At 35.9% G+C, this 10,476-nt stretch overlaps 2 pseudogenes; both read left to right on the top strand.

Annotated features, from left to right (window-relative positions):
- Nucleotides 1-1,306: 1,306 nt before the first annotated feature.
- LOC149287365 (protocadherin gamma-B2 pseudogene) lies at nucleotides 1,307-6,258 on the top strand (annotated as a pseudogene).
- A 578-nt stretch (nucleotides 6,259-6,836) lies between these two features.
- LOC149287364 (protocadherin gamma-B1 pseudogene) lies at nucleotides 6,837-9,284 on the top strand (annotated as a pseudogene).
- The last annotated feature ends 1,192 nt before the right edge of the window (nucleotides 9,285-10,476 follow it).

The following is a 10,476-nucleotide window of genomic DNA, read 5'->3' as shown; positions in this document are numbered from 1 at the left end:
CTTTTGTGAAAGCAAATCAAAATGTCCCTGTAGACAATCTTATCGATGCTGATGATCCAGGACTTAAGAATGAAAGTTTGGCAGGCAATGTGGGCACTAACGATACTACTCAGGTGAGTTTATATGTATATGAAAAATTTCTACATAGTTTGCAAAATTGATATTGTTTAGTTGAATTTTCTACTAAATAAAAGGGGCTCTGATTTTATTTGATAATACTTACTATTTTTTTTTCACTCATATACGATCTGTGTCTTGAAATTTAGGCAGCTAAACTATAGTATTAACTGTTGGTTTCTACAAAGATTTCCTTGACTGTTGTAGCCCCGCTTTTCCGGGATAGGCTTAACCCCTATTAACCCCAATAATGACACCACACATCATTGAATATGGATAAGAAGATGCCACAGCCAATTTTATTTATTAGAGTAATTGTCACACCAAAACCTGAAACTTAATAAACTTAGGTGTGTTAACAAGGACAATGACTCAAAACACAAACATGTAAATATACACAATAAATACACCAAGCTTGCTAAATAATCCAGGTACCAGAGCCAAATACCACTTAAGGAAGGGACATACCCGGATACCCCCACCCTGACCTGAGATTCCCAGCACTGACAGCATATAGCTGCCGCCCCACAGACTGTGACAAACACCACAACCCAAAGCTAGGATACAAATACCAACGGAGGGAGGATGTTACACGGTACCAGGTAAGCTAACCACAAGAATTGTTCCTAACCCCGGAAAAACAGCCCCTTAAATAATCTACCCCCAACTTCACCACCTAAATACCTGCCAAAAAGCCTACCCCTCCTCAACACAACAGTCAAGGCCCACTATAGCCCATTCTGGCCCTCCGTGGGCATCATGCAGATAGGCAAGCAAAATCTTCAAAGTAGAGTTCTGCTATATATACTATACAAACCTCTCAAGTGTTCCTCTTGAACGCACAATCTCTCTTTTGCTTCCAAATCCCTCTAACCATCTGTATGACTGTAACACATTGTTCTAAACCCATGAATGCCACAATACTGCACATGTTAATCACACAAATGCATTTATAAATTACGTTACATACATTATATTTATACTAAATGTCTTGCTAAATTGTTAAAAAAAAAGCTTTTAGTACAGGGGTGGTCTGGATAAGTAGGTATCAGGACAAGTGCCCCATGGGCTTATTTAGTTTAAAGATTTTTAGATAACAACCTGAAGTTCTCCAAAGTGTCTTTTAGCAGTGCTATCTATAGACACCAGAATGTCTAAAGTAATGAAGCTTTTAAAGGTCATTTCCGAGATGACTGGATCTTTCTTCTGCATGTTGTATCGGGTTTCAGTACATTTCTGTAATGTATTTTGGACTGGGCTGTATAGTGCACATGGAGCATATTCTCTGCCAGATGTGTTCTGTGCTGGTTTATTACACTGCGACTCCGCTCGAATTTCCCAACATGTTGAATGATGCATAAAATGTCCATGTAAAAAGTTATTTCCTCTTGCCTTATTTGAACTCACTCCCCTAAATCAAAATAGTCTTCTTTCAAAACAAAAATATTGGAAGGCATGTAGCTATGTTACTACTGTAAGCCAGAAATCATTTTGATTAGCAATGACTATTTCTTTAAATAGTGGACATATCATAAAAATAAAAATAAAAAATTAGAGAACATTTATGTAATTCAAAAATATTTCTCAAAATAGATATATCAGTGATTTCATCAATTAGGCTTTATAATTTTTTTCTCATGCATTCAGATATTTAAAATGTATATATATTCTATTTCATATCATCTATTTTAGAATCAATGTTAAAAATACAACACAGATAATAATCATGGCAGATCCAATCTAAATACTAGAAATTTTAAAAAAGGGGTTTTCTTGAGTCCCGCAGTTCCACATTTAAACCTCTGAGCGCCGCTGTTTACCAATAAGAGAAAAAATATGAAGCTGAAGATCCAATAGCAATTTCATTACTAACTAGTACTGAACAAATGAAACAAGAGATGAAGCCATTTTGGATTTTTCCCACAAACAGGAGTCATTATTATTAACAATACACATTTAGAGTTTTGGATTCTCACCCTTAATACTGGATTATAAATACTGGATGTCTGCAAGAAAGCAATTCTAGGATATTTACAGCTGAAGAGCATCTAACATGAAAACCAGAGAATCTCAGAAACAGAAAGGGATGAGATGGCAAGTAATATTTTTTGTCCTATTTTTTTGGCTTTGTCATTCAGTATCTGGCCAGCTTCATTATTCAATTGCTGAAGAAATGAGAAAAGACTCAGTTGTAGCAAATATTGCAGCAGACCTTGGATTAGATATTAAGAAGCTCTCATTTAGGAGACTTCATATTATTTCACATATGTCTGAGAAATATTTTTCTATAAATTTAGAAAATGGAGATTTATATGTCAAAAACAGGATTGATAGAGAGACACTATGTGGGAAAGAGGACACATGCTTATTAGTGTTTGATGCCGTGGTTGATAATCCTTTCAATGTGTTCAAGATCAACATTGATATCCTGGACATAAATGATAATTCACCCATATTTTTTCATGATAACATTCATTTAGAAATTAATGAGTTTAGTTTACCAGGAACAACATTTGTTTTACAAAATGCAGAAGATTCAGATATTGGCAATAATTCTGTAGAAACCTACAAACTCAATGATAATCCATACTTTATTTTGAATGAAAAAAACAGAATTGATGGTAGCAAATTTCCAGAACTTATCCTGGAGAAACCCTTAGATAGAGAGGCACAAAATGTCCATGAATTAATTTTAACAGCCTTTGATGGAGGAAATCCAATTAAATCTGGCACAGCTGTAATAAAAGTCATGGTTATTGATGCCAATGATAATTTTCCTATATTTACACAAGAGGTTTATAAAGTGAGTCTGAGTGAATATACTCCAGTAAATTCTATTATACTTCATGTAAGTGCAACGGATCAAGATGAGGGTATCAATGCAGAGATTAAGTATTCATTGAGTGAGGCCCCAGGAAATATAGCTCTAACAAGTCTGTTCTTCATAAACCCCACAAATGGAGAAATTAGAACGAATAATACATTGGATTATGAAGCATCAAGAAATTATGAAATCTCTGTTCAAGCAAAAGATGGAGGTGGCCTAGTTGCCCATTCTAAGGTATTAATAGAACTAACAGATGAAAACGACAACGTGCCTGACCTGATGGTTACTTCTTTATCTACTCCGGTATCTGAGGACTCCGTGCCTGGCACAATGATAGCACTACTCAAAGTTCATGACAGAGACTCAGGACAAAATGGTGAAATTGACTGTCAAATAGTGGAAAATGTACCTTTTGAAATGTTATTGTCCTCAGATAACTTTTATAGAATAGTTACAACAAGTACATTGGACAGAGAGAAGTTGTCAAGCTATAACATAACAATTCTAGCAACTGACAGAGGATCTCCTCCACTTTCCATGAAGAAAGTAATACACTTGGATATTTCTGATGTTAATGACAACCCACCAGTATTTATGAAATCGTCTTTTGATGTTTACGTGCCAGAAAATAATTTACCAGGCATTTCAATATACAAAGTTCACGCATCAGATCTTGATACCGGAGATAATGCTAAAATTATATATTCAATATGTAGCCCAATAATAGGAGAGTTCCCAGAATCCTCTTTTCTCTCCATTAATATTGAAACTGGAGTTCTCTATGCTCAAAGATCATTTGATTATGAACAGTACAAAGAGTTTCTTATTCATATAACTGCTAAAGACAATGGATCACCTTCTCTCAGTAGCAATACAACATTAAAAATCCATATTGTCGATCAGAATGATAATGCACCAAGAATCTTGTATCCATCAATAGAAACCGGAAGTTCAGCTGTGTTTGAGATGGTCCCTTTAGCTTCTGAACATGGTTCTTTAATAACTAAGGTGGTTGCTGTGGATGCTGACTCTGGACACAATGCTTGGCTCTCATACCATCTCATACAAATATCAGAATCATCTCCGTTTACCATTGGCCAACACACAGGTGAGATTAGGACATTGCGGACCTTTCAAGAAAAGGATGTGTTTAAGCATAAGGTAGTTGTTATGGTGAAGGACAATGGGGACCCCTCGCTGTCAGCATCAGTGACCATAAGTTTAATTGTTGCTGATAATTTTCAGCAGATGCTTCCTAAAATCAACATTCAATACACCAATGAAGAATCTAAATCTAATTTGGAAATGTACTTAGTAATAGCCCTGGTGATTATATCTTTGTTTTTTGTATTAACCATCATGTTAGCATTTATATCAAAATGTAAAGAACTGAAATCTACCCCATATTTTGGATCTCTCAGTACAAATCTGTATTCTCAAGTGGATCCCAGGATGCTTTCTCAGTATAACAATGGAACCTTGCCCCTGCCTTATTCATACAATGTTTGCGTAGCTTTGGATTCCTGTGAAAACGACTTTACTTTTGTTAAACCAAATCAAAATGTCCCTGTAGACAATCTTATCGATGCTGATGATTCAGGACATGGATATGAAAGTGTAACAGACAATGTGGTCACTAACAATCCTACTCAGGTGAGTTTATATTTATATGAAAAATGTCTAGATAGTTTGCAATATAGATGTTGTCCAGTTTAATTGTTTACTACATAAAAGGGTCTCTGATTACCTGTTTTATGCGTTGCATGAATCAATGATAAAGAGGACGATCTCCAGTGAAACTGAGGAAAACGAACTTCGAAAGTGCTGTAAATTTGGCATGATACGTCCACCTGTCATCATATGTGTCCACCGTTGATGGGGTAAAGTGGGAGGGGGTGTGTGTAGTAGGGTACATATCAATGAATGATATGTAGAAGTAGACAAAAACGGTTTGGTTATGGCTGTGATTGATAGGCTCAAGAACCTGTGGCACTTTTTCCTTACTTTTTCACTCCGACGAGTCAGCATATTCAAGGACTAGGGACAAGCATTAGATATATAAGCGTGCTGATGCCATTTTAACTTGTCAGTAGCAGCAATTTTCCGACTGACGGGAGTTGAAGTGTGAGACAAGTAGCAGAGGCTGAGATGGATGCTCATTGCTCACCTGCCATACTTTATTTTAGTGCAGAAAATGTATTGTTGTAGGGTGGATTGGAGAAGCTGTAGTGACTGCTGTAGTGTATTACAGCAGACACATTTCCCCTGTTCCTGAGTAGAGTTTAATTGATTAAGACAGTTGCTGATGTATGCTAATAGCCAAACATCTAATTTGTGGACAAGTTAATTTTGTAAATATCTTTCTATCATAACATCTATTATTCTTTATTGATTAATAAGTATCGGTGACAATATAATATGTATAATATGTAATATTGAGGAAATACAGCCCTGCTCCATGGGGCTGCATGTGCCTATCATCTGCCAATGTCTGCCTGCCCAGGCTCAGTGCCCTATTACTACTGCTGCACCTCTTTGATTATCCAGAATAAATTATTTTCTATAATAAAACAGAAGTCCAGAAGGTGTCAGGTACCTCCCTCTTTGGGAACGCCCTCCAAATGTTGTTCTGAATCAAAAATGGCCCCCCTAATTTCGTCCAAGCCGGACAGCCGGAAAATTGAATTCATTGCTTAAAAATGAACGCGTCAACAAATGAAACGAAAATCTCTGAATCAACTTTCCTCGCCATGCTAAGGTCTAACACATACTATTTTTTTTTACTCATATACTATATGTGTCATTGAAAATTAGTACAGCTGAACTATAGAAATCACTGTTTGTTTTTACAAATATGTATTTGCAGACCGACAGACATAATCTTTAAAGCACAGTTTTACTACATACTGAGTAAGCTGTGCAAACCTCTCAAGTGTTCCTTTTTTATAAAGCACATTTTATCCTATGCTTCCAAAGTTTGGAAGTAAAGTGTGTATGACTAACATGTTGTTCTAAAGCCACTAATGCCACAATAATGTACGTTAATCACAAAAAAGGGTTTAGAAATTGCATTACATACATATAGTTATACTAAATGCCTTGCTTAGTTGTATAAATAGCTATCACTACAGGGGAGATCTAGTAAGGTGGACACCAGGACACGTGCCCCCTGGATTGGCTTGTTTCTTCTGGATAGGGCTGGATAGTGTACATATTCTCTGCCACATGTGTTTTGTGCTGCTTTATTACAGGTCAGCTTTGCTGGACTTTTCCTACAGGTTGTCTGTTGCATTAAAAGTCTATGTAAAAAGTAATTTCCCTTTCCTTATTGGAGCTCACCCCCTTCAATGTATTCTTCTTTCAAAACCAAAGAAGGAAAAGACATGTAACCATAGTTTTGCTGTAAACTAGCAATCATTTTGATTAGCATTGAATATTTATTTTTATTAGTGGACTTGTTAAATACTTTTCGAGAACATTTTTATGGAGTTCAAAAATATTCATCAAACTAGATATATCAGTATTTCATCAATTTGGCTTTAATATTTTTCTTATTTTAATTTATGCATTCAAATATTTTAAATGTATAGAAATTTAAGGGGGAGTTTTTTGAGTCCTGCAGTTCCACATTTACACCTCTGAGCGCCGCTGTTTACCAATAAGAGAAAAAAATATGAAGCTGAAGATCCAATAGGATTTTCATTCCTAACTAGTACTGAACATATGAAACAAGTGATGCAGCCATTTTTGGATTTTTCCACAAACAGAAGACATTATATTCACCAGTGGACACTTAAAGTTTCAGATTCTCACCTTTAATACTGGATTACAAATACTTTGTATCTGAAAGAAAGCAGTTTTAGGATATTTTACAGCCAAAAGAGCGTCTAACATGAAAACCAGAGCATCTCAGAAATGCAAAGGGATGAGATGGCAAGTAATCATTTCAGTCTTATTTTATTGGCTTTGTCATTCTGTATCTAGTCAGCTTCATTACTCCATTGCTGAAGAAATGAGAAAAGACTCTGTTGTAGCTAATATTGCAAAAGACCTTGGGTTAGATATAAAGCAGCTCTCATTTAGGAGACTTCATATTGTTTCACACATGTCTGAGAAATATTTTTCTATAAATTTAGAAAATGGAGATTTATATGTCAAAAACAGGATTGATAGAGAGACACTATGTGGGAAAGAAGACACATGCTTATTAGTATTTGATGCAGTAGTTGAAAAGCCTTTTAATGTGTTTCAGGTCAACATTCATATCCGGGACATAAATGATAATTCACCCATATTTGTTCATGATAATATCAATTTAGAAATGATTGAGCTTAGTTTACCAGGAACAACATTTGTGTTACAAAATGCAGAAGATTCAGATATTGGCAATAATTCTGTACAAACCTACAAACTCAATGATAATCCATACTTTATTTTGAATGAAAAGACCAGAATTGATGGTAGCAAATTTCCAGAACTTATCCTGGAGAAACCCTTAGATAGAGAGGCACAAAATGTCCATGAATTAATTTTAACAGCCTTTGATGGAGGAAATCCAATTAAATCTGGCACAGCTTTAATAAAAGTCATGGTTATTGATGTCAATGATAATTTTCCTATATTTACACAAGAGGTTTATAAAGTGAGTCTGAGTGAATATACTCCAGTAAATTCTATTATACTTCATGTAAGTGCAACGGATCAAGATGAGGGTATCAATGCAGAGATTAGGTATTCTTTGAGTGAGGCCCCAGGAAATATAGCTCTAACAAGTCTGTTCTTCATAAACCCCACAAATGGAGAAATTAGAACGAATAATACATTGGATTATGAAGCATCAAGAAATTATGAAATCTCTGTTCAAGCAAAAGATGGAGGTGGCCTAGTTGCCCATTCTAAGGTATTAATAGAACTAACAGATGAAAACGACAACGTGCCTGACCTGATGGTTACTTCTTTATCTACTCCGGTATCTGAGGACTCCGTGCCTGGCACAATGATAGCACTACTCAAAGTTCATGACAAAGACTCAGGACAAAATGGTGAAATTGACTGTCAAATAGTGGAAAATGTACCTTTTGAAATGTTATTGTCCTCAGATAACTTTTATAGAATAGTTACAACAAGTACATTGGACAGAGAGAAGTTGTCAAGCTATAACATAACAATTCTAGCAACTGACAGAGGATCTCCTCCACTTTCCATGAAGAAAGTAATACACTTGGACATTTCTGATGTTAATGACAACCCACCAGTATTTATGAAATCGTCTTTTGATGTTTACGTGCCAGAAAATAATTTACCAGGCATTTCAATATATAAAGTTCACGCATCAGATCTTGATACCGGAGATAATGCTAAAATTATATATTCAATATGTAGCCCAATAATAGGAGAGTTCCCAGAATCCTCTTTTCTCTCCATTAATATTGAAACTGGAGTTCTCTATGCTCAAAGATCCTTTGATTATGAACAGTACAAGGAGTTTGTTATTCATATAACTGCTAAAGACAATGGATCACAGTCTCTCAGTAGCAATACAACATTAATAATCCATATTGTCGATCAGAATGATAATGCACCAAGAATCTTGTATCCATCAACAGAAACCGGAAGTTCAGCTGTGTTTGAGATGGTTCCTTTAGCCTCTGAACATGGTTCTTTAATAACTAAGGTGGTTGCTGTGGATGCTGACGCTGGACACAATGCTTGGCTCTCATATCATCTCATACAAATATCAGAATCATTTCCGTTTACTATTGGCCCACACACGGGTGAGATTAGGACATTGCGGACCTTTCAAGAAAAGGATGTGTTTAAGCATAAGGTAGTTGTTATGGTGAAGGACAATGGGGACCCCTCTCTGTCAGCATCAGTGACCATAAGTTTAATTGTTGCAGATAATTTTCAGCAGATGCTTCCTAAAATCAACATTCAATACACTAATGAAGAATCTAAATCTAATTTGGAAATGTACTTAGTAATAGCCCTGGTGATTATATCTTTGTTTTTTGTATTAACCATCATGTTAGCAATTATATCAAAATGTAAAGAACTGAAATCTACCCCATATTTTGGACCTCTCAGTACAAATCTGTATTCTCAAGTGGATCCCAGGATGCTTTCTCAGTATAACAATGGAACCTTGCCCCTGCCTTATTCATACAATGTTTGCGTGGCATTGGATTCTTGTGAAAACGACTTTACTTTTGTTAAACCAAATCAAAATGTCCCTATAGACAATCTTATCGATGCTGATGATTCAGGACTTGGAGATGAAAGTTTAAAACAAAATCTGGCTGATAATCTGATAATGGTGAGTTACATAAAAATGGCATGATATTTTTACAAATATTAAAAATGTTGAATATATTTTATTGTCAAAAATACCATGGAATTAGTTGAGTTCTGGTCATCAAGCAAGTGTTGCCATCAGAAGTCTTTGGTCTTCTTACAGAAAAAAATAGCCTGGGCCCCCCTCCCCAGATGACTTTCCTTCTACATCGCCAGTATTGTGTCCCCTACTCATGTATTTTGGTGGCAAATATGGCGCAGACAAGCCGTTTGGGGCACTGGCAAACCGTTTGGGCACAAAGATGGTGCAGACAAACAGTTTGAGGACAAACACATCATCAAGGTATTGTGAGAGACTAGTGTCGCCTCTACCCGTAAGGGCTAGTGTGACCAGACAATTAACCCCTACATTACCAGACGTGAGCAGTTTCAGTCACAGTCACACACACACACACACACGGTGGGTTTATTATCTGATGCTGGCTGCAGCTTACACTGACCATTACACCAACAGGGAATTATAGATATATTTTGTTATTAAATACTGATGTTAAAATATACTCATCTATATTAGCAGATAGACTGAAAAAATATATACCTAAATTAATAACGATAAAGTAGGATTTATTCCGACCAGATGTCCAACTAATAAAATTCAGAGAATTATAGATATCATATAGATTATGGAAGGAAAAAGAAGACCCAATTACTCACCCTGTCATTAGACAGAGAGAAAGCCTTCTTAGCAAGGGCCTTAAGGGCCTTCCATTTTGATTGATGGATGCTTAAAACTATTATGAGTTTATATACAGCATTATACAGCTAAAACTATAGGCCAAGGAATAACTTCAGATTGGTTTGATATCTATAATGGCACGAGATGAGGGTGTCCATTGTCTCCTTTATATAGGTTATTGCCATAGAGTCTTTAGCAAATACAGTTAGAGGGAATATAAGGATATCAGCTTAACAGACTGAAAATAGAGATAAAAAACAATATATGCTGATGAACAATTCAGCAAAATGTATAATTATACATTGAACATTCGTATTCGGGCAAACATAAAAATGAACACGAAGGGTGCATTTTCGTTGTTCAACCCAAATACCGAAGAAACGAACATGGCGGCGGCAAAACATGCACGAAGACGAAGATGCACAACACAAAGAATCTTCATGTTCGTCTTCTTCTTCGTTAATATCGCCTAACTAATCTCCCTGGTCCCTTCACATGGACG

Source organism: Sceloporus occidentalis, unplaced genomic scaffold (assembly GCF_023333645.1).
Source record: "Sceloporus occidentalis isolate IW3139 unplaced genomic scaffold, rSceOcc1.0.p SCAF_62, whole genome shotgun sequence".
NCBI classification, from domain to species: Eukaryota; Metazoa; Chordata; class Lepidosauria; order Squamata; family Phrynosomatidae; genus Sceloporus; species Sceloporus occidentalis.
This window is presented reverse-complemented; position numbering and strand designations above follow the sequence as displayed.